We start from the raw sequence: 25,621 nt of genomic DNA, 5'->3' as shown, positions 1-25,621 counted from the left end.
CTTGTTGAATCATGCTATGACTTATCATTTGTGGTGTTCCTTGAACTCCTTAAATGATGATTATATTCATTTATGTATTTTCCAAAGAAATCTAACAAGTTCCGCAACAAAATGGTGCGTTGAGTTACCGTGTGAAAAATTCAATAAATTTATTGCTTTAGTAACAAATCCTTTAAAACACTTTCAGTTACCAATTCGGTATGAAACTGGTACTGAGCTTTTAACCTCTCTGAAGCAATCAGACTCAACTCAAATTTATGATCACATACATGAGTCGAGACATTGTCATCAATTAGTAAAAGCTTATATTCCAGATCAAATATTAGTTGAGGGATTTATCAAATATTTACTTCCCACTATTACAGAAGATGTGGCTAAATGGGGAGTTGTTACTGAAGCACAAGTTATTGATCATTCCTAGTACTTATATATGGTTTATTCATTGTCTATAATAGTGTACAAAAAATTCTAAATGCCCCTCACCCATTGAACATATTTCCATCAACTTATATAGGACCACACAACATTGATGGTGTGGTTAGTTCTATTGGTCAACAACCCACGAGTAAACCCTCTAGTCAATCTAGTTTGAAGCCTACCCCTATTGTTGTTAGCAAAAATTGACCCACTCCTACTACTCTTGTTACTTTCGAGGTTAACAAAGTATAATCCACAAATAATGGTAAATCTTAGCAACCTAGAAGTAAAAAGAAGGGAATGCAAACAAGATGCCCAACAACAGGCTAAACAAAAACTAAACCTCTTGAGGAAAAGCATAAACCAAGGCATCCTTGTCTTATCTGTGATGAAGAACATTATACCAAAGAATGCCCACACCATGCAGAAGTAAATAATTCCCTCAAAGGTACACCTAATGCACCTATTTTTTTGATAGATCATTTTCCCTCTTAGGAAACTAAAATGGTTTCCCAACATTCATCTTCTTCTTCCCAAAACTCTGATGATATCATGATGATTTATGCTCAGTCTACTCAAGTTATGGTAGCAAAAAGGTCCAAAGATTATTGTTCTCAAAATACTTCCAAAGGAAGTACTACAACTCAACCTTCCACATCGGTCCCACCTCCTTCTGATCCTCTATGAATCAAGCGGTCGATTCCTGAAATAATAATTCGCCCTCCTCCTAAAGGTGTTATTAGAGAGTTTATTTTTAAACCGTATGCTCAAGCGACTCAAAATTATAATATTATTCAATACTTGGATCAATCTTCTTCAACAATGTCGGCTCTTGAAGTGCTTCAAATATTTCCAACACAATGAAAATTATTGTTATCAACCATTGGTGGAATTGATCCATGGGATTATAACTTGATAGTCTTTGATCTTGAAAATCATGTACCTAGACTTCCGCATCAACTGGAATTCCATATTCCAGTTTTTTTTAAAACCAAATGAGTGTTTCATACTTTAATTGATGAGGGGGAGTCTACATGCATTATGTCTATTTCTTGTTGTAAAGATTTGGGCTCTTCAACACTCAATCAATGACCTACCATTTTGAAAGAATTCGATGGAAGAGGATTCATACCATATGGAATTTTAAATGACTTTCCCGTGGAATTAAAATGGTTGTTGTCAAGGTAGATGTCGTTGATGCTCATCTCACCTATAAAATTTTACTACATCGAAGCTGGACTTACACCATGTTTGCAGTAGTCTCTTCATTGTTTCAAATGATACGATTTGTGGGCCCCAGTATTGCAGCAATAATGCTGCAACTCCTGGGACTCCCTTCTTTACTTTTATCAACCCAGTAGTTCGTAACAAACTTGGAAGCGACGGTGCTGTATGCACAAGTACTAGCTCTTGCCGCGACTGTCACTTGGTCAGCTGGCACAAGTCCGCTAGGAGCTTAAGCCAACTTCTATGAGCTCTTAGAAGAATATTTTTCACTGATGGATGAAAGCTAACTCAAAGGAAGCTAATCTACTTGCAGAAATAAGCGAGAAGCGGAAAGGAAATGCAAACCCTAGCAAACCCTAGTTTTACCGACTAACCCTACTGGTGCAAGAAAAATGATGAAAGCTACAGAAAGGAATGCCATTGAATCTTAGAAAGGTAAAATGCATGTGACTAAGCTACTTCTGAAAAGAAACATCTTTTTGTATTTTTGAGTAAGTTGGCAGAATTATTGTGCATGTGCTTTAACTGTTTTTGACTGTGCAGAGGTGGATTGGCGAAAGGAAATGCTTGCAGGAGGTCGGGAAGGTTAGGAGAGGGCCTAAGGGGTCCCTATAACCCTTCCAGAGAGTTTCACAATTATCGGATCTCAAGAAACTGCTTTCGTGAGCTTCTACAGGAAGTCTGCAGGGGTTCTACAGGATGTTCTGCAATTTTCTACAAGATGTTCCGAAAGAGGATTTTGGAGGGTTGATGGAGGAAAAACGGTGGGAAAGTGGAAATGGAGGTTGGATAAGGATGTTAAGGGGTATAGGACCTGGTGAATAAGGCTAAGGAGCGATTGGATTCATTCAAGGATTGAGGGAGCAATGATGCACAGGAATGTAGAAATTAGGGCAAAGCGAGAGAATGTGGCAAATGTAAGTCAAGAATACGAGTTAGAGGACGAAGTAGGTTGCATGTATGGGGTAAGGATAGATGAGGAGGTATCACAGGTGCTCTTCAAGTTATTTCTCAAACTGAATAAACAAAGACTCGGAAAATCAAGGACCTAGCTACTTTAACCTAATCTGTCCTAAATAACAGCAAAGAAAATGAACAACAGCTTATTTGCAACGAAATCATGTGAAGTAGCTATGCAAACTAATAAATCATGAACCTGAGCATGTAATCACAACTGGTATCAACTTTTGCAAACGAGAATCTAACACTAATGATTGCATGGTGAAGCAAAAGCAGTGTTTTTGGTGGTAGCAAGGACACCTTGGTCCCAGCTCACGATCCCACTGAGGGAGAGGTGAGATCAGAGGTGCTTGATAGCCTTTTTCTGAAGATCTTCTCTGTTATCAACCTAGAAAATGAATCTGAACATGAAAATCCTTTTTAATCATCAAAAGCAACCTAAACAACAAAACAATATTTAAATCTAAATAGCAGATTTTATTCTAAGAATGCAGCAAAAACACATAAAAGTAAACAAAGGAAGTACTGGGCACTTGGGTTGGGCCCAACCCCAAGAGCTACAGCCTCCTAAGAGAGATTAGAGCTGGTGCAAAGCTGGATTCATCTTTATTGATCAAAAGAATAGTTACATTCCAAAAACTATCCACAAGGAAAAGCTTGAAAATGTGCTAAAATGCAGAGCTAACCTACTGCCTAAAAAATGACTAAAAAATGACTAAATTCGAACTGCAAACTAGCTAACTTCTGCCTACAAAGTGACTAACTGAAATGTGGCCCTAAGCCTTCCTATTTATACAAATTAGGGACCCCAATAGACCTCCTAAACTTTAGGATCTCAGCTGCCAAAACTTATAGTTAACAACAACTCTACTAGCTCTTGCTCGGCTGCCCTTGCGATAATCGATTTGGTGGCCCTTGAACTCCAAGTTGATGGTGGAGAATTCGAGGTAAGGGCCCATAAATAAAGGGGACACCTTCCTACAAATTCTCTCCCTTGTTCTTCCATGAATTTGGCTGCCAAGTGCTCATTAAAACCTTTGATTTTGTCTCAAAATTGACCAAAAAACTGCACAAAGCACCCATTAGACTTGTTGGCATAATGGCTAACCCAATTCACTCTATTAGCATAAATATAATCAAAAACATGAAATAAACTAATGAGAATGGTGGATTAAGTTGAATTAGGAGGTTAAATGAGCCCATATAATTATCCATTTTTCGGGCTCATCATCACCCCCCTACTGAAAGTGTTGCTCATCCTCTGAGCAACTAATCTATCTCTTCATCTTTGATGGCCATGGTGGCCTTCCTGTCATGCCAAGCTTCTGAGGTGATGTCCTCTTCTCGGCCATGAAACCATGCTTTTCTCTCTGCTTATTCCCACTGCCTGTGCTCCTTTTCTTGTAGCAGTTTTGTTAGCGCCTCAACCTCAGCCTGTAGCTTGTCCTCTCTTTGCTGTTCATCAGATGTTTCCTTGTCTTTCCTTCTTCCTGTGATTGTTTTGGCCGTTTTTTCCTCCAATTTCTCGGTCTCTCTTAGCTTAGCCCGAGTTTCCTGTAGAGAATTCTCAGCTTCCTGTAGAACTGTCTCAGCTTCCTGTAGAGTTGTCTTTGAGTCCATCATCTGAATTCTCTCTCTCCAAGTGAAGGTTTTTGGCTTCCTCACTCATAGGTGATGGTTATCTTTGAATGAAACTCCTCCTTTTGATTAGTTGTGGCGTCCTCAATAGTAATTAGCTCTTTTGACTGTGGTTTGGGTCTGCCCACTTTTATCCGTGTGCTCCTTCTTGCCTTAAAGTACATGGGGCTCTCCCTTTATTGCTTCCTTTTTTGCTTGGGAGATGTGCTTAAGGAAACAAGTACATCTGCTACCTCCCTAGCCAATATCTCCGGTGATTTCTCCGTTTGCTGCTCCGTTTTTATACTTCCTATAGAAACTGTGTCAGTTGCTTTCATGCTTCCTGTAGAAACTGTTTTAACAGTTTCGGTCTGCTTGGCTGGGTGTGTCTTTCCTTTCAGCTTCTATGTGGCTGCCTCGGTTGTGCCCTCCTTTGTGTGGACTTTTTCAGTCCTCTCTGCTCTACTCTGCAACCATTTCTCCCTGGGTGTTTGTGCCATTGTTCCTCCCTCTCTATTCTTGTTGTGCTTGAATGTCTTGCGTTTCTTCATCACTGGTTTTCTCACCTTTTTCAATGTGTTCTTCTTCCTCACTGCTGTATGGGGTGATATTTTCAGCCAAAACTCTGATATTGTCATCCCGGGACATGTTTTGAAAAATTTTCCATGATATGGGAAAAGTGTACGTGTGCAGGGTGTCTTCTACTAATAATTTGATGAGCCCATGATGGGCCAACTGGTCTGGAATCCCTTCATTCATTTTTGTCCCATATTCAACCAGTGACTGAAGAAGAAAATAGGGAATGCTTAGTTTCATTTCTGGAGGTAAATCAATTCCATGTCTAAGTTCACACAACAACCTGAAATGATAACCATGGATAATGCTAAGTTATGAATCCCCCTGGCATGGTGAGAGTGATCTGTTTTATGCTCTGATCAGAAAAGGGAATGCTGTTTATGTTTTCCTCCTTTGAACTTTAGGAAATGATCTCTTGGGTGTTTAAATTTTAAATTGCACCAATTCCCTGGTTCTAAGGCCTTTGCTGCCCAGAACTTGGCTGTCCGTGTATAAAAGGAAGAATTAGGTTTCCACAGACAGGGCACAGAGCTCAATTTTCATCCCCAGCATACATACAGCCATGTAAATTTGAATTCTTCATGCACAAGTTAGCCCTCATAGTGCTTTATCTTTTCTACAAGAGAAAACTTTTTAATGGGAACCGTGGAGGAGAATTTTGACACAAAACCGACTGAGAAATTTTGTGCTACACACAGGCAACTGCTATTTTCGACTCATAGGCAGACTTGTCTCATACTCTCTTATTCAAGACAGTTCAATTCACCACCTTTCGAAACCTACCATGCATGGAAGAGTGTTTTCGAGCCTACCTCTCTCGGAACTCCAAATTTGACGAAGAAAAGTCCAGGCTTCCCTGCTCCAGAAAGTTGTGCCGTACTTCCTGTAGAAGACCCCCCCAGTTCCTGTAGAACGCCACTGCGCCTCTGAGCGAGCCCGATACGCAACAGAATCTCGAAGACAGGTAGAAAAACCGGTGGAGGACGACTAGTTAATCATTTTGTGGAAGCAGAGGATGCATACTTCAGTTGCAAGTGCAAATGAACAGCAGGTGGGTTTAGCCGAGAATTTTTTTAATTATGGCGTGATTCATGGTGAGGGGATGAGGTGGCAAAATGTGCGTTGGCTCCATGCAGACGACAGTGTTGTCCCGAAACTTCATGTTTTCTACCTGTGATCACTTCCATCAATTACATTGAAGTTTAAACGGTCACCACTACCTGTTTCCAGATTTCCTCCTGAGATGGCTGAGCACACGTGTCGTATTCACCCACCGAGCACTGTTGAACTGGATGAGGGTGGCCAGTTGGCTGGCCACCGATTTTTTTAACCACAACCATCTCATTGTTCACGCAGTTTTCAAATTACATTCATGCAATCAGAGGAACGAGTTTAGTCACGTACCTGGAAGTCGAGCGTGGTTGCTGTGAGGTGTTGTGGCCTTTCATTTGCTGCATTTTTTTTTTTTGTGATTGCATGATGTCTTGGTTGCTGATTCATGTCTGTTTTCCTTGTGCAGGTGTCCTTTGGCTAGATCTAAGCTGCAGGAATTTGTTTCCATGTTCAGACTTGCACCCTCAAGCTGCTGATGTTGAATTTTTACAAGGCAGCGACTTATTTTCTCCATTGCTCCTGAACGATAGACCGGATCGATCTGAAACTTTCTGAGCATGTTCCTATCATCATTATGCACCTCCCATAGCAAAATTGTGATCAATGGATGCACAGATTTCGAGAAAAACGGAAAATGGTTGAAGATTACAGAGATCAATTTCTCAAAAACCGTGCATCGGAATCAGCTGAAACTACTTGGGTAGGTTACTATCACCCATATGCATCTCCCCATGAAACAGGTTTTGAAACGGATGCACGGATATGGAGAAAATGCAAAAATGGTTGAAGGTGATGGAGGCTGATTTCTTGGAAACCATGCACCGGAATTGGCTGAAATTGCTTAGGCATGTTTCCATCATCCCTATACAACTCCCCATGTAACATTTTTGCAAATGGATGCATGGTTTTCAAGCTAGGGAAAAAACAAATTTCAGCACTATGTATTTTTGCTTCCAAGCATTTTGCAGTTTTTTGCATGGTAAGAAAAAATGAGCTTGGGCTGTGATGCAGGCATGGAATTGATGGGAGAGAGGTTTGAGGATTGTAGGAGGACTTATGAACCTATTAGGAAGCTATCATGTTCACCAAACTGCCTTTTTGAAATCCATTTCTAGCTTCCTGTAGAAATCCTGTAATTTCTACAGGAACTTCCTGTAGAACACGCAGCTTTTAGGAAAGAAGCACAATGAGATGGAATAAATGATGGAGAAGGGTGAGGGATGGAAACATGGATGCTTGTAGGCCCCATGGAAATATTCCTAGCCTTCCGGTCCTCTTCGGAGATCGATTTTGGCTTGTTTGTAGGCTTCCTGTAGAAGACACAGAACTTCCTCTAGAAGACATAGAACTTCCTGTAGAAGGCACAAAAATTCCTCTATCTTTGTTTTGAGCGACCCTCCTGACCTGCAATTTCCTTCATGCAACCTACAATTATTAAATGGAAATTAGGTTTATTTTTCTTTTTCTCTTTTCTTCTTGCTTTTTCTCTTTTTTTTTGAAAACAACTAGGGCGCCTCATGGAGGTTTTCACCCTAATTGCCTGCCCTGGGCGCCTCCAAGGGAGGTTTTCACCCAAGGATCTTATTCTCTTTTCTTTTCTCTTTTTTTTCCAACCTGTTGACCACCTCATGGAGGTTTTCAATCAATGAGCCAATCTGAGGCGCCTCCGAGGAGTTTTTCACCTTAGATTTTTATTTTTCTCTTATTTTCATTTTTTTCCTTTTTTTCTTCTTTTTTATTTTTTCTACCCTACCCTACTTGAAAAACAAAATCATTTTCAAGTATAAGAATACTTCCAATGGAGCCATGTGCACATCGAGATTAGAGACAAAATGATGTGGAGGCTTGAAATGCAGGCTTTGACAACTATCCGGATTTCAGAGACCAAATGATTTGACTTTGAAGGGATCAAACACAGCTGAGGAAGAGAGTACTGCTGCAACTTGGTGACCGTCTAGAACCATATCTCAATATAGCTCTGATATCCTTGGTCCTTTTGTTGATCTGGATCATTCTCCATATCTTCTTCTATCATGACCTTCACATCTTCCTCTTTTTGCTGATTTTTCTCTTGACTACATGGAGGATTTGAGGTGACCATGAGGGAACTCTCTCAATCTTTAATTCTGATGTCTTCTCTTCATTAAGTGCAGCCCATGTTTCTTTGATCTCCTCTGTTGAATCTTCTTTTGCTGGATGTGGTCCTTCGATGCTTTTAGGATAATCTCTTTTTTGCAATACTCTTCCTGAGCTATGGTGAAGATCATTGAGCTCAAAAGGAGTTGTTTGGACATGTTGTGCCTCAGCATTACAATCAGGTTGAGCTACTCCAATGTGTGGGTTTGGAAATGGTGGTATGGGTAGTTGAGTGGGAGTGTATATTTGAGATGGATGTGGATGGGGTTGCGATTGGGAAGGTGGTGGAGGTAAAGGAGTGGGAGGAGAGTTATACTGGGGCCTCCACCCCTGATGAGGTGTATTCCATTGAGGCTATGGCTGAGCATAGGGGTGAAATGGATGAGCAGCTGGTTGGGCATAATATGGAGATGTGAATGACCAAAGAGGAGGTGTCGACCAGGAAGAATAAGCATGGGGACCCCAAGGAGGCATTGAAGTGGCTTGATAGGGGTTGTAATAGGTCTGGGATGTCCCTTTCATTTCCTGTTGGTAAGGTATGGGTCCATGTGGCCTCCTTTGGTTCATATAATAGAGTGGTTCAGTGGCTCCTTTGGCCCTCTGATATGCAGTTTTAATTCCGGGCAAGGAAGGGCACTAATTCGTAGGATGGTCTCTTTCACAGACAAAACACACTTCTATGGAGTGCAGTGGACATTCATTCCAAGGATGCTTTCTAGTGCACCTGAGACAAAGGATGGCTAAAGCCCTCTTGGCTTCCTCTTGCTTCCTTTGGATCTGCAAGGTATCTAGTTGCATGGCAAGAAACTGCCTCATCTCGCTCTTGAAATCTTCCATCTGATTTGCAAATTCATCTTTAGATAAGGTACTGCTCCCAACATTTCTATTTTCAGCCATTTGCTCCAGAGGAATGTTTTCTTCTTCTTCTCCCCTAGAGGTTCTTCAAATATGTCTTGTTGTCTACCTAGGGGTTCTTCTTAATCACAGCCATCAAAGAAGAGAGAAGGTTGGCTGTGTGAAGTAGTGGGGGTGTTGTTCAAACATTTTTTTTGACTTATCTCTACTCCTACAAAGCATGAAAGGAAATCTTTTTAGTTGATTTTTGTTTTTTTTTTCTACTTGTACCTGAAAAAACTAAAATAGATTGAACTACAACTACCTATCTTGCTGAAATGAAAATGCGGAATTGAAATGAAAGCAGGAAAAGACTAATCTATTTTACTGAAATGAAATTGTAGGAATGAAATGCTAGGCTACGCTTGCAGAATTGAAATTGCGGAATTGAAATGCTAATCTACGCTTGCAGAAATGATATTGTGGAATTGAAATGCTAATCTATGAAAGGGGGAAACATCTAATCTACGTTTGCGGAAATGAAATTGCAGAATGGAAATGAAATAAACTACTTAGCAGAAGGTTGTAGTAGAAAATAGAAGAAAAGCAGCAATCACCAATACTCTAACGCTTCCCGGCAACGGCACCAAAATGATGGTGGGCCCCAGTATGGTAGCAATAATGCTGCAACTCCTGGGACTCCCTTCTTTACTTTTATCAACCTGGTAGTTCGTAACAAACTTGGAAGTGACGGTGCTGTATGCACAAGTACTAGCTCTTGCCGCGACTGTCACTTGGTCAGCTGGCACAAGTCCGCTAGGAGCTTAAGACAACTTCTATGAGCTCTTAGAAGAATATTTTTCACTGATGAATGAAAGCTAACTCAAAGGAGGCTAATCTACTTGCAGAAAGAAGCAAAAAGCGGAAAGGAAATGCAAACCCTAGTTTTACCGACTAACCCTACTGGTGCAAGAAAAATGATGAAAGCTACAGAAAGGAATGCCATTGACTCTTAGAAAGGTAAAATGCATGTGACTAAGCTACTTCTAAAGTGAAATATGAAAAGAAACATCTTTTTTTCTTTTTGAGTAAGTTGGAAGAATTATTATGCATGTGCTTTAATTGTTTTTGACTGTGTAGAGGTGGATTGGTGAAAGGAAATGCTTGCAGGAGGTCGGGAAGGTTAGGAGAGGGCCTAAGGGATCCCTAGCACCCTTCTATAGAGTTTCATAGTGATCGGATCTCAAGAAACCGCTTTCGTGAGCTTCTAAAGCAAGTCTGCAGGGGTTCTACAGGATGTTCTGAAATTTCTACAGTATGTTCTGTAATTTTCTACAGGATGTTCCGAAAAGAAGATTTTGGAGGGTTGATGGAGGAAAAATGGTGGGAAAGTGGAAATGGAGGTTGGATAAGGATTTTAAGTGGTCTAGGACCTGGTGAATGAAGCTAAGGAGCGATTGGATTCGTTCAAGGACGGAGGGAGCAATGATGCACAGGAATGTAGAAATTAGGGTAAAGAGAGAGAATGTGGCAAATGTAAGGCAAGAATCTGAGTTAGAGGATAAAGCAGGTTGCATGGATGGGGTAAGGATAGATGAGGAGGTATCACAGGTGCTCCGCAAGTTATTTATCAAACTAAACAAACAAAGACTCAGGAAAATCAAGGACCTAGCTACTTTAACCTAATCTGTCCTAAATAACAACAAAGAAAATGAACAACAGTTTATTTGCAACGAAATCATGTGAATTAGCTATGCAAACTAAGCAATCATGAACCTGAGCATGTAATCACAACTGGTATCAACTTCTGCAAATGATAATCTTGTAGAAATTTTGAATAATATGACACTTATTCACAAAGATTATCCCGATTATACACTAGTGTGGAATACATGCATAATACATAACCTCCTCTACGTTGATCATCAATTTAGCAGCATTAAAAACAATGAAACATCAATCGCATGCACACATTAACACAGTATGTAATCTGGGGAAAGCATACAGCTGAAAACCCCACACTATCTGTATATTATAATGATTGAGAACATGTAACAATACACAATAAAATACTCCTCACAAGTACTCAGTACTATCTCCACCTGTTACACACAAAACTAGATCAGATCCGAACAAGTCACAAGTTCAAATCTCCTCTGCTACTTTGCCTGCCTCCACTGCACAATCCTACAAGAGAATCACGTGAGCACAAGTTACAATTGCCTTGATATTGGCCCACACTGCGCAAACCTCATTGGCATTACTCAATCCATGCATGTGAAAAATCTCATGCACAACTGATAGTCACAACTCACCCTTTCACTTACCTCTAACACTTGTCTCTGTTGAACTATCCATGCACTGAGTTAACTGATGTATTCTTTAGTTGCTTTATGAGTTAATAATTAGTGAATTAATTAATAATTAATTCACACAACTCATCACTAGTGTATTCTTTAGTTAGACTAAATACAACTAGTTTAACCAAGTCAAACTGAACACAACTCCATCAACTCCACATCCAACTCCACAGAACTCACATGCATGAGTTCTAACTGAAGTCCTCCATGCAATAGCTCAACTAACACATAAGAAACCATGTGATTCCTTGTGTCAGCTGCATGTGCCACATCTGTAGCTCAAACTGAAGTGCTCCAAGAGAATAAGATAATGTTTAGAGTCCAAATATTACGAAGGGCTAATAATATTTGACTATTTCTATTTTTAGCCTGGCAGTATAAAAATAGAAACCGCCCATATGTCTAAAAATAGAAGTCCATCTATTTTCACCAACATGACCAATCATCCACAAATAGCATCCTGCAACTCATAGACCATGATCCATATGTCTAAAAATAGACATAGTCTAAAAAAAGACTTTGCGCCAAAAATAGCCTGCGGGCACACTTAGTGAAGGTGACTCCTTTCCACTAAGCTCCATCATCTTGTTGCATTTTCAACAAATCTAACACTAATGATTGCATGGTGAAGCAAAAATAGTGTTTTTGGTGGCAGCAAGGACACCTTGGTCCCAGCTCATGATCCCACTGAGGGAGAGGTGAGATCAGAGGTGCTTGATAGCCTTTTTCTGAAGATCTTCTCTGTTATTAACCTATCAAATAAATCTAAACATGAAAATCCTTTTTAATCATCAAAAGAAACCTAAACAACAAAACAAGATTTAAATCTAAATAGCAGATTTTATTCTAAGAATGCAGCAAAAACACATAAAAGTAAACAAAGGAAGTACTGGGCACTTGGGTTGGGCCCAACCCCAAGAGCTACAACCTCCTAAGAGAGATTAGAGCTGGTGCAAAGCTGGATTCATCTTTATTGATCAAAAGAATAGTTACATTCCAAAAACTGTCCACAAGGAAAAGCTTGAAAATGTGCTGAAATGCAGAGCTAACCTACTGCCTAAAAAATGACTAAAATCGAACTGAAAACTAGCTAACTTCTGCCTACAAAGTGACTAACTGAAATGAGGCCCTAAGCCTTCCTATTTATACGAGTTGGGGACCCCAACAGCCCTCCTAAACTTTAGGAGCTCGGGTGCCAAAACTTGTAGTTAACAGCAACTTTACTAGCCCTTGCTCGGCAGCCCTTGTGATAATCGATTTTTTGGCCCTTGAACTCCGAGCTGATGGTGGAGAATTCAAGGTAAGGGCCCATAAATGAAGGGAACACCTTCCTACAAATCCTCTCCCTTGTTCTTCCATGAATTTGGCTACCAAGTGCTCATTAAAACCTTTGATTTTGTCTCAAAATTGACCAAAAAACTGCACAAAGCAATCATTAGACTTGTTGGCATAATGACTAACCCAATTCACTCTATTAGCATAAATATAATCAAAAACATGAAATAAACTAATGAGAATGGTGGATTAAGTCGAATTAGGAGGTTGAATGAGCCCATATAATTATCCATTTTTGGGGCTCATCAACAATTTCCCCACCAAAGGAGAATAGTTAAAGTAGACCAAATGACTTTTTAGAATTTTGATCCAAATACCATTGGTAGTGTAGCCTTTGTGGGAAAAATTCCTACTTCTTATGAGAATGTTGGTGTGGGTCTACTCAAGGATTCATCAGTAATGGGAGCTTATTCACTCCCTGCACCTAATGTTTCTTCCACAGTTGCACAAGTAAACATGACATCCTCTAGTACTGATTCATATAATCCATGAGTAGTACCTATTGAGTGTGATTATCAGATTTAAGATGATCAAATGTTTATTATTCTAATTGAGTCTACTTATGAAGCAAGCCATTTGGGTTTTACGATAATCCCTACACCAGAAAATTGAGTGAACTTGGTAGTTGAAAAGTATTCTCAAAATTCATGGTTAATTTCTATCTCAAACCCTACTCCTTTTGATGGTGTTTTTCCTATGGATGAAAGAATAATGGAGGTAGTGTATTCAAATGAAAAACCATGGGATGTTAATCATCATCATTCCTCTTTTCTATAGAAATTAGAAGTAATTGAGAATAATTTCAATTCGTTCCTTTTAATTGAGATAGTTGAAAAACCCCAAAGTCCAGTTCCTATTTACGAAGAAAGTTGTAAAAGGAATTTAGGGAGTATGTCTGCTACTATCCTGATTAAAATCATGGTAAAACCAATAATTATTGAGAACATTCACACATGATCCTCTTATTCGATGGAAGAAATTAAAACTTACAAGGCCCTATTCTAAGAATTTTGAGATATCTTCACTTGGATGTACGAGGAAACGCCTATAATTGACCCAAGTATTGTTGTCCATCAAATCAAAACTTATCTGGATGCTAAGCCTATTTGGTAAAGGTAACAACTGGTACATCCATGGAAAGTTGTTTATAAGGTTGAAGTTGAAAAACTTCTAGCAATTGGTTTTATATATCCTATTCCACTAACTGACCAGGTGTTGAATATTGTTCCGGTTATAAAAAACAAGGTACCATTAGAGTGTGTGTTGATTATAGACATATCAACAAAGCTTGTCCAAAGGAAAATTATCCAACTCCTTTCATTGACCAAATCATCGAAGATTATGTCAGCAATGAAATCCTTTCATTTATGAATGGATTTTTTGTGTATAATCAAACAAACATACTCCCTTCTGACCAACATAAAGCTACTTTTATTTGCCCTTTGGGAATATTTTCCTATCGAAAGCTTCCTTTGGTCTTAAAAAAATTGGTGCAAAAGAGAAATTTCCTATGCCTTTCATGACATCAAACATATCGCTCAGCCTTATCTTGATGACTTACCTGCTCACTCTAAGAAACACCAAGATCATCTTATGCATTTGTGAGCCATATTTTTACGATGCAACCATTACAATATCCGCTTGAACTTGCACAAATGTTCTTTTTGGGAGGAATATGGTTGACTCTTAGGTTTTATTGTATCCAAGGAAGGTATCCACATTGATCCATTGAGGGTTCAGACTATACTTAATCTACCTGATCCTTCTAACCAACGTTAACTCCAAATTTTATCGAGGAAGGAATTTTTTTTACATTGATTTGTACCCAATTATGTTGATCTAACTAAAAGGTTTACCCAACTGTTGAAAAAAGGGCTTACCTTTCTTTGGGATGACACAACCCAAAAATATTTCGATTCGTTGAAGAATGTGTTAAATCACACACATTTGTTACAACCCCCTAATTATCATCGGGATTATTTTTTATACTTAACTACCTTAGACAATACTATTGCTAAGGTGCTTGTCTAAGAAGATGATGCAAATGACAGACATTTGATTTATTAACTTAGTAGAAATCGTACTAGCACAAAGATAAAGTACTCACAAGTGGAGAAATTGGCTTTGAAAGTCATGCAGGCTGTCCAACAGTTCTATCACTATATGTTACTTCACAAAACTATAGTGGTTTCCAATTGTAACCCTGTGATTTATATCCTTACTCATCAACTGTTGGGGGGAAATACTCGAAGTGGATTGTTATTCTACAAGAGTTCAATTTAGAATTCATCAAATCTAAGTCTAAGATATCCTTACTCTTTGTCTAATTAATTTGTGACCTTCCCTATGCTGCAACAAAAACCGTAGCATAGGATTACATTCCTGATGAATCTCTCTTTATTATTAGTTTTCTAGATCCTCCGTACAGAGATATTATCATTTATCTCCAAACTCAAACTTTTAGTCCTGAATTGTCCTGTACTGAATGTCATCATATTTGGTACCAATCTCAACAATACAATATTGTTGGTGATACACTTTATCGTCATGGTTCCAATTCAATTTTTTGTTGGTGTTTAACACACGAGGAAGATGAAAAATATTTGAATGACTATCACTCTGGAGCATGTGGCAAACATATGTCAGGGTATGCTACTACCCATGAAATCTTGCATGCTAGATATTTATGACCTTCTATGTTTAAAGATTGTATTGTTTCCATCTACAAATGTCATGTGTGTCAAATATACAACCAAAAAAGCTATAGCCCTCCTTCTCCTCTTCATCTAGTAGTTATCATTTTTTCCTTTTCCAAATGGGGCATTGATTTCATTACATGTAACCCTCACTCAGCTGGGGGGAATGGGTATATTATCCTTGTAGTGGATTATTTTTCAAAACGGGCCAAGGTGATGCCTAGATATAAGGAATATGGTGACACTAATGCCCTATTCGAATTCAATCATGTGATTGCTAGGTTTGGTGTCCCAAAAGCCTTTGCAACTAGCCATGGCACACAAGTTCAAAATTTTATGATGTCTGATCTGACTGCCAAGTTGGGTCTACATCACGGTAGGTCAACTCCCTATTATCTATAGGCCAATGGCTAGGTGGAAGTCATGAACAAAGTCTTAACCACTATGATTCAATGGATGATAAGAATTCACAAAATGACTTGGCATCTTATGGTCATCTTAGCATTATGGGCATGTCACACCACAATAAAAATTGCTACTGGTTTTACACCCTTTCATCTTGTTTATGGCTTCGAAGCGATGTAACCTATTGAATGAGATACCCCATTACTTAAGATAGCTATCGAATTTCTCCCTGATACTTCAGTAGAGGAAGAGCATTTTTTATATTTAACATATCTAGATGAGACTCTTCATGATGCCACTCTGGCTAGTGTGGCTAGTAAGAAATGTATTAAAACATAATTTGAAAAAAGTGTTAATACTAGTGTGTTTTCAAAAGGTGACTTGGTAGTACTTTATGATTAAGATCATAATAAGCTAGGAGCCAGAAAATTTGAGCCCATGTGGCATGGTCCTTATATTGTAAAGTATGCACTTGCAAAAGTTTCCTATGCGGTGGTTGACAATTATCGGATTCCTATATCCAAGCCAAGAAATGGGCTTTTCTTGAAAACATATTATGCCTAGATTCCTGCATGGGTAATTTATACATATGGTATTTTAGTTTTTCATGCGTTGCATGTTCTTTTGTGAACAATTTTTTACCTTCATTTCTTATATAGAATTACACTTGATTTGTAGATTTCATTTGATTATTCACCTTATATAAGCTTCGATAATGGTGCTAACCATAGTGCTCAGAGTCTCTCATCAGCTGCTTGGGATATTTTCACGCCTAATGATCAATTATTGAGTTTACATGGGATATGTTTGGGTCGTACAACTAACAACATCACCGAATATAGCATGGTAATAGAGTTATTATCTGACTCCATCGCTTTTGGTATTTGTAGGTTGGTTGTTATACTTGATTATCAACTCATAGTTCTATAGCTAAGTAGGGTTTATTCCATCAAAATTCATTCAATGTTAAGAAGTTTTTTAAGAGTCTGTCTCTTGGAAAGAATTTTTGATTATATTGAATATAAACACATTTCAAGACATTTAGATACATGGACAAATACATTAGCAAATCATGTTTTAGATAGACATTTGTGCCATTTATAAAAACCATAGAAAGAATACATTGTAAATAGCTTAGATAAAGATAGATATGTTCATATATATATATATATATATATATATATATATATATATATATATATATATATATATATGTATATATATATATATATATATATATCTCTCTCTCTATATATATATATATATATATATATATATATATATATATATATATATATATATATATATATATATATATATATATATATATAGGTTTACAAAATATTTTATACATCAAAATTGTGTTCAAGACACATGATGATTTCAAGCCTTTATTATGTTGATGACATCAAAACATTAAAAACTAGCCTAAATTTCCTAAACCCTAGGCATGGTGGTGCTCATGATAACAGACTATAGCTTTGACAACAAATCCAAACAATTGATATCACTATGCAGACACTCCTATAGTGTGCATCTGGTAATGAAGTGGAATATCATCATTGCCAAAGTTTAGAACACCCTGGGTAAGTCCCTCCAAGTTCCACTCCAACTTTTCTAGTGTCTCAATAGCCTCCAAGTTATGCTCTACAACATCTACTTCCTATTGGAACCCCCTATTTGTAGGGGGAATCCCAACTAGTCTTATTTCTCCCATGTCTGCATAATAGTTTAATGTTAGTCTTGATACAATTAAAAAAAAAATATTCAAAACACAAAACAAATGTTTCTACCTAACTCATCCACCTACATGCCTAGTAGGAGGACGATATTTAGGTCTCCTCTAAATTTTGTCCCTGCATAAGGCTAATCTGTGATCATAACAATCTATCGATGAATCCACCCAAAGCAAGGAGGATTCAATGACATCAATTTCCTGCCACCATGGTGGTCCATTAGGTCAACTAGCTTCCCATGCGTGAATCTCTAGGCTAAGGGGAATCTATGTCTACCTTCTGTGACTCGAATAATGGTGCATGTTCTGAACAGAAACATACCAAGATAGATCCATATGTGAATTTCTTCAACCTTCCTATCTTACACTTCGTTAGTTGATTTTTTATATTCTTCAATAAAGTCGCACACCAATTAAATAATTTTGGCTCCATACACTCAATAACATATTGCATCTGAGATTTCGAAGCTATATGAGGAGTTTTTCTCCCAACCACTCGAGACATAGTAAATAAGATGGTTTTCAAAGAAAGGTTTGCTACATCTTTGATCTCAATCTTGCCACTACTTTCTTTACAAGATCCTCAGATTCAAGGTTGAGAAATATAATAATCAGTGATTTCACCACCACCACGATGGCTAGTTAAATGAATCCAAGCCCCTCTCTTGCACAATCTAGTTAAAAAGTAGATTTATTATACTTCAATTGCAAGGGAATGTGAACCGATGTGAAAGCATTGTTCATTGGCATCCTATGCCCTTACCAAGGACTCTAAGAGCTTTGGATGAGTTCTCATGCTAGGGATTAAGAAGAATTTGGCCGAACCACACTGTCGTAGGGCTAACATTATATTTGGATCATTTTCTTCTATGAGATTATCAGTTTCATGTTATTTTTCTATCAATTCAATGGTCATGGTAAATGTAAACCTTGTTAAAAGTAGAAAGGGAAAACGTTATATAAAAAAGAAATCAAATTTTGAGTTTATTCCATGAGGAATTTTTTTTTTTTTTGTGTTTTTTAGTCACCACACCTTTTTTTTTAATAGATTGATGTCATCGTGCTTTTCATCTTTGAACTTGTGGTCATCACGGGTATAAAGATGAAATCCGCGATGATCCCTCAAAGCCACCTAAGTTGTTTTACAAGCTGAAAACTTGGATTTTCACCATCAAAATTGAAAATATTAACCATAAACGTGAAATTATAGAATGGAGAGAGTTAGTACCTTGAAGAAATGACACTAACAAGTGTTTACTAGATTGGTTGCAATCTGCTCTGGAAATTTGAAGGTAAAAATGAGTTTCTTAGCTCTATAATTGGTAAAAATGAAATGGTTAAAACAACATGAATTTTTGGTCTTTTATAGAAAATAAAATTATTTTTTTACTATTTTTACCTAATTTTTCCTAAAATAGTCAAAGTTAAAAACATTTATCATTATTTTGAGTAGATTTCATTATTTTTTGGTTTCAGTGTGCGGTAAACATGTCAAAATGTTAAAATATAATGTAATGGCATGAGTATACTTTTATCACTTTTTCAGGCTCATTAAAACTGAACAAAAAAAAACCCCCAGAGTCTCTTTTAAGCTCTTTTTAGACTCTCGGAACATAAAAATATTGTTGTGTATACTTGTTTCTTTCATCCTCATAAAAGTATATTAAGAAACATCTACCTAGTATATGTTTATCCCTTGTACGGACTACGTATAATATATACGACAAGGGTATACTTTGACCAATCATGGTCAAAAGAGCTCTCCCTTGTATTATTTTACACTTTTTCAGTCTAGGGGACCAAATTTACAAAAATAACCTTATGGAGTTTCCTTTTTTTGTGTTTCCAATCTCTCTAAATATGATAAAAACATTGAGTTACCCCTATATTGGACTCATAAAAACATAAACAATATAGGACTTATCAAACATGATCAGATCAAACCACTCCTTCCCAGGATTCGTTAAAAATACTCTGAAGGACTTATCCAAGGGATAATCTTACATTACAATAATAGGTTATCCTCGTCAAGCTTGTGTAAAAATAAAGAGGTACTTGTTAGTAATGGTGGGGGAAAGTGGAGAAGGAACATTTATCTTTTGTATTCTATAAAGGTAGTATGTCATTCTGGAACATGACACTTAGTCATTTTTCATGTCAGGGCTGGGAAATCCACTTTCCTCTCAGTTCGTCTTACCTGATTGAAAGTATTCATATTAGTCTTTGGTCCTATTTTGAGTCAAATCCTGCCATGTTAAAATGTTGTGTCACTAGTATGTTCAAGAGAGGTACAACCACAGTCAAAATTAATTTGTAATATTTTCCTTCAATTGCATCAGTCGTCCTTGAGTTAGTCCAAAACTATGCCAAATTTGTTCTCCCAAACTTGACACCTTTTTTGTGTTGTATGCCCTCCTACAATGGGTCGCTTCCTATCGAATTTAACTCATTATCTAGGAAGTTGATATAGAAAACACCCATGGTACCTTGGAGCCTACATGCCTCAATGGCAAGTTTCTCACTTCTGATGACAGGTTCTCACCATTGGCCTTTGATCATATGATTCCATGGGTGTTTGATCTCAATACATTTATTCAATCCTCGTAGATTGTACTTGAGTAGCTTGAGAACCATTATTATTATTGGTGGTTTCCCTCGCATTTGTTAATGATCTTCATCATTGGTTAGTAATTAAATGGTCTCTAACATGTTCAACTTAAAGAAATTTATTCACATGGTCAGCTTCGTGCATAAGATGGATTGAGAGAATATGAAGACCTTAGATCTTTTCTGTATATCCAGGTCACATGTAAGTTTAAATATTTATGATTGTAAAATGGATCCATATTTGATGGCTATGTCCATATTGAGTCTATTACTGACATGGATGTTTGTACACTTTTGTAGTTATTCTTTGAGATGCTTATACTTGTATGGGAATGCCCACCTCAGTCATGATAATGATATTCTATTGTAATCCCTCTTATTTTTTATTTGCAAGTCTTTGAATAGTGATTCCTTGATCCTTGCCTTTGTATGTTAAAGCACCTCAACCATCATACTAGTTCTGACTTTGTATTTTAAGGGGAAATATATTACACATCAATTTTTCACTCTTATGCAAATGATATCGAATCTGATTCTTACATGAGCCAATGAGCTATGATCATAAGTCCCCTTGAAATCCGGAAGAAATACCTTTCCGTGATGTATAATAATCCTAGATTAAATATCTAAAAAATCATAAGTTTGGAGGACATTGCGGGCACTCAGTTTATAAGTCACGATGACACATGATTGCACATTATACAAAGAGAAATGTCATCACACTTTTTTCTATGTTAAAATCGCGAGGATGTTCTTACCGAGGTAAAAAATACAAAGTAAAATAAGCTTCCTTTTCTAGAAGCCTTATGGTTGGTATATAATCGAAATTGGTTGAGATTAAGAATGAGCTCCCCATATCATGGGCCTCCTTCCTCCTATAATGGATCCATCCCACTCATTTTGGATCTCTCTCCTCTCTTCATGGATCTCTCAAATTCCATTCCTTCCTATAAGTACAATGCTTGCAAAGAGAGTTGGGTTTCCATTTTCAGACCTCTAAACTTACCTAAATGGTGATCAAATTTCCATTTGAGTTCTTTTCATTTCAAAGGCTTGGGTTGAGGATCATTGCAAGCAGACTCCAACATCAAGGAACTTGGTTTTAAATCTCCTACTCTTTATCATTAATACAAATATTTGTTTCTTTCCCATATGCATGTGTTATAATGTTTATTGTAAGGCTCCTTGATCTCTTACATGGTTTATGATTGAATATTTGATAAATGTTATGCTTTGATCTCTTATTTGGTTTTTTATTTGTAGGTCTCCTCTTGGAGCATCAAGGGATAAATTATAAAAGCTACAAAGGCCAAAAACGAGGGTCATCAACGAGAATTTCGTGGAACAATATGCATTTTTGCATCTTCTTATATTTGTGTTTCAGTCATAAATTAGGGATGTTTTCACTTATTTGTCTATTTGTTTCTAGTCTTGGTTTCCAATTCTAGGGAGATCTAGTTTTTTCTGTAGAATGATATTTATCTTCCTAATAATGTGGCATCTTCTTGAATCATGGTGGTAAAAATAGGGAGGTTAGCATTTGGGTGGCATAAATATTGCATACAAAATTTGATTGAGGTAATTATTTTTCCATTAGAAATATATTTGTGAGTATAATAGTGCAACGGGATGTGGTGCTTACGAGGAAAAGTATTAGCCTTATTAAAACTCCATTTGATGCCTCAAAATACTTCCAAAAGGTTTCTAACCCAATTTTCCGAAATGGGACGCACCGATAAAAAATGTCTTGTAACTAATTCCTCTATTTTTTCCACTATGAAAGCATAAATATGGATGATAAATAATATAATGATCCATTATGGATCATACCTCCCATTTCAAGAGGCTTTTAGTTCAAAAATCCTTCTACTGAATGAGGTGAGAAAACTGTTCTTCCACCTTCTCTCGGGTGTACTATTTAGCCTTTCTTGGAAGTTGTCCTTTCAACCCAATATGCCAAAGTTCATGTTTATCATGTATTGTAGTTCTAGTCCTCTTATGAAAACCTATATCCTGCATTGGCCCAACTTGAGCATCTAGTGATAAATCCTCTGTAGAAGGTAGGACACATTCCTCTTATTTATCTAATATGGAAGGTTCATAGAGTTTCATATTATCTACATTCACCACTGCATAAATTCACATGAAACGGGGTATACTGAGTCTATTTACATTATCTCCCACGTTCTCAAACATAAAGGGACCATACCATAGAGCATTGATTTTATTAACAAGACCCTATGGCCTCTCCTTTTTCAAACGCAAATGTACTCTATCTCCCACCTTAAAGGACTTCTCTATTCTATGTTGATCATGCCTAGAGTTGTATATTTCCTCTGATTTATGTAGTGTCTCCTATAGTTGTATATGGATTTCCATGATCTTCTGAACAATTTTTTTTTTCTCTTAAGGAACCCCCTATAAGATCCTATCTCATTCCTCCTTGATGTCAATATGTAATATCCAAAGGTGAAGGTGGAAAATATCCAAAGCAAGTTTCAAATGGGGACTTACCAGTAGAAGTGTGGACTACATTATTATAAGAGTGTTGGATATATACCATATTTTCATCCAAGTCTTAGGATGCTTCTAATTATAACTCCACAAAACCTACACCAAAGTCTTGTTCACTACTTATGTTATCCCATCTGTTTATAGATGGAATTTTACAGAGCTCTTTAATTTCATGTCCATATCCTCACATAATGTATCTAAAATGCACTGGTAATTCTTGTGTCGCTATCTAAGGTGATGCTCGTCAACATCCCAAATTTCACCAAAATCTATCCAAAGGAAAGGTACGCTTATTGTTACCCATTCATGGCCTTTCTCAAGGAATTAGAATACACAATTTTATAAACATATTAACTACCATGAACAATTAGTCATGTCCCTTCCTGGTTGTTGGTAAACCTCCCACAAATTCCATGGTAATTCTTTCCCAAGGATTAGTGGGTATAGGGAAGGGATGATGTAGACCATGTTTCTCATTACAAGGCTTGATGCTACACTAATGCATGCATCCTCTTATGGACCTACCTACCTCTTCTTGCATCATTGGCCAATACGCATACCTTTGCAAGTTGGACATGATCTTCCTTATAACAAATTTCCCTGCAACTTTAATTGTCATTGATCTCAAGTTTAGGGTGATCGAAAATGCAATATAGAAGCTATTAAATTAAATTTTCCCTAACCTTAATAATTCCTTTTGAAATTTATTTTATCTTCTTGTGTTTTATTTATTATATCTTCTTCATTAAACAATTTGTCGAGCCTCATGATTGGTTCATTTTGACACTTTTCCTTACCTATTTTTCCTTTCCTTGACCATCATCATTAACTCAATAGGCATAAAACTACAAGGTTTTTGACATGGTAAGGTATTTCTTATCTTTCATATTTAATATTTTTCCTTATTATTGAGTTAATATTTGTATTAGCTACCAAATTCACACGATTCTGCAGCTAATTTATGTTTCCGTAGCCGATTCAAGGCTTACCAGGATCAGAGGTGCCAGCTAAGAGGAGAAAGATATGGAAATGTGGAGACTGATACCTTTAATGATTTCCTCCTATTCATCCAAGCCAGATCATCAAAGGATTGTTCGATTGTGTGGTCAAAGGGTAAAGTCAACTTGTTGTTGAACAGGTGAGCGAGAGTCTGAAATTCCTGCACTTCACAATTTTCTTTGCCAAATATAAAATCGTGAGCAATGATATCTTAATATTTGTTAGAAGCTTAATTTAGAACTATGTTCTCTAGGGTAGGTGTAAAAGCCCTGAACAGTTCTATGACTGCATGTTTGTGGACGACCCCTGCAAATAGTGAAGGTTTTTCATTTTTCGTATCTTTTCTTTATCATTTTACTAGTTGCTCATATGTTTTAGAATCATTCTGCAGTCTTAATTTCAATCAGAGAAATAGAAATATTTTACTAATCATTCCTTTTTCAAGTTGATTTATAATGATGCTAATGGTATTGTAATTGATTTTCATAAATTTCCTTATAATTTCAGATTTTTTTATTTCAGAGCATGAGCGATTTCTTTATAGTTTCACTTTACAGTATTTAATTGCAAATTATGAGTGATTTATTTATGTTTTTCATTTAAAAAACATGTGTGATTGGCAACGAGTAAATGTGTGGTTTTCATTTTGAATAGAAGTCTATTTCATTTTGGTTTTTATGCAAAGGATTTCTAGAATGCCAGATGAATAATTCTACTCTTAGAGATTAAATTTTTGTTGCAATAGATCAGTTAATTTTTCTTAATGAGATAGTGTGAGTTTGCTTTAAGTTTCATTTTTGTAAGTGTGAAGAGTATTTTTGATTTCATTAGAAAGGAGTGAGGACATTTTAGGAATATTTAATGTGTTAAATACATTTTCTTTGATGAGAAATATAGGAATGAAAAACATCCTTAGAATTCATTTTCAATAACTCAATCATGCACATTAATAATCTGATTTAATAAAAAGGACTTCTAGCATATATAGTGCACTTTCACTTCACAATTTTACCAATTGCGGTCGATATTTATGTAACAATTTATGAGAATTAAATTAACAAACATTTTGGCACTGTTGCCAGGGAATTGTAAATAGAAGTCTTTGTCTTTTTCATTTTCATAAAAAAAAACAACAACAACAAAAACAAAAACATGATAAGCATAGGGAAAGAGACTCTAGGGGTAGATTTGTAGGTAGAGGAAAGAGTTTAATTCCAACAAAATCACTCACCTCACCATGACCTCGTAGTGCCACACTACCCACACAAACTCGAATTCCATCCATAGAAGGCAAACAAAAATTTTGTGAGGTATTAAGATCTGAAATCCAACCTAGAGATTCACTAACTTCATCAACAAAAGCCATGATAGAAGAAGAAGATCCCATATCTCCAACAACAGGAGTAATTTTCCTGCTGAAGAAGAGGAAGAGGAAACCCATTTTAACAAACCATTGATAGAAGAACCATAAGAACTAGAGGAAGATGAAAACCCAATTTTGGAACCAGAACCCTATATTAGGTCTGAAGAATCTACAATGGTTGGAGAAGGGGAAGGAGAGGTACATAATGTGAACGGTGAAAATCCTAGGATTGGTGGAGGAAGAGGAGGAAATAGGGGAGGTGGAAGAGGTGGAGAAAGAGGAAGAGGGAGACGAGAAGATATAAATCCAGACCCCTTTGGATTTCCTATCCTCGATGAAGATACAACTGTGACAATGAAAAATATATCTCCCTCTATCCTTCCAAACTTTCATGGACTAATGAGTGAAGACCTTGAAACATTTCTCTTTGAATTTGATGTCTTGTGTAGATCATATGATTATATGCATGATCCTCAAAATTTGAAATTATTCCCTATAACCCTTAAAGATGCATCATTAAAATGGTTTATGGGTTTACGAATAAATTCCATAAGAACATGGGAACAAATGAAAACTACATTCATAGAGAAATACAAGGACTACGATATTCCCCATAAAATTAAAGATGAAGTCTTTAAAATGGTATAGAAAGAATATGAAAATCTTGAAGACTTCGTTGAAATATTTTCTTATAATATTAAAAGGGAAAGAAATGAATAATCTAGAT

This window comes from Pinus tabuliformis, chromosome 4_1 (genome assembly GCF_031772625.1).
Source record: "Pinus tabuliformis cultivar Carrire ecotype Pingquan chromosome 4_1, CPIR1, whole genome shotgun sequence".
NCBI classification, from domain to species: Eukaryota; Viridiplantae; Streptophyta; class Pinopsida; order Pinales; family Pinaceae; genus Pinus; species Pinus tabuliformis.
The sequence above is the reverse complement of the archived record's forward strand: the minus strand, read 5'-3'. Positions refer to the sequence as shown.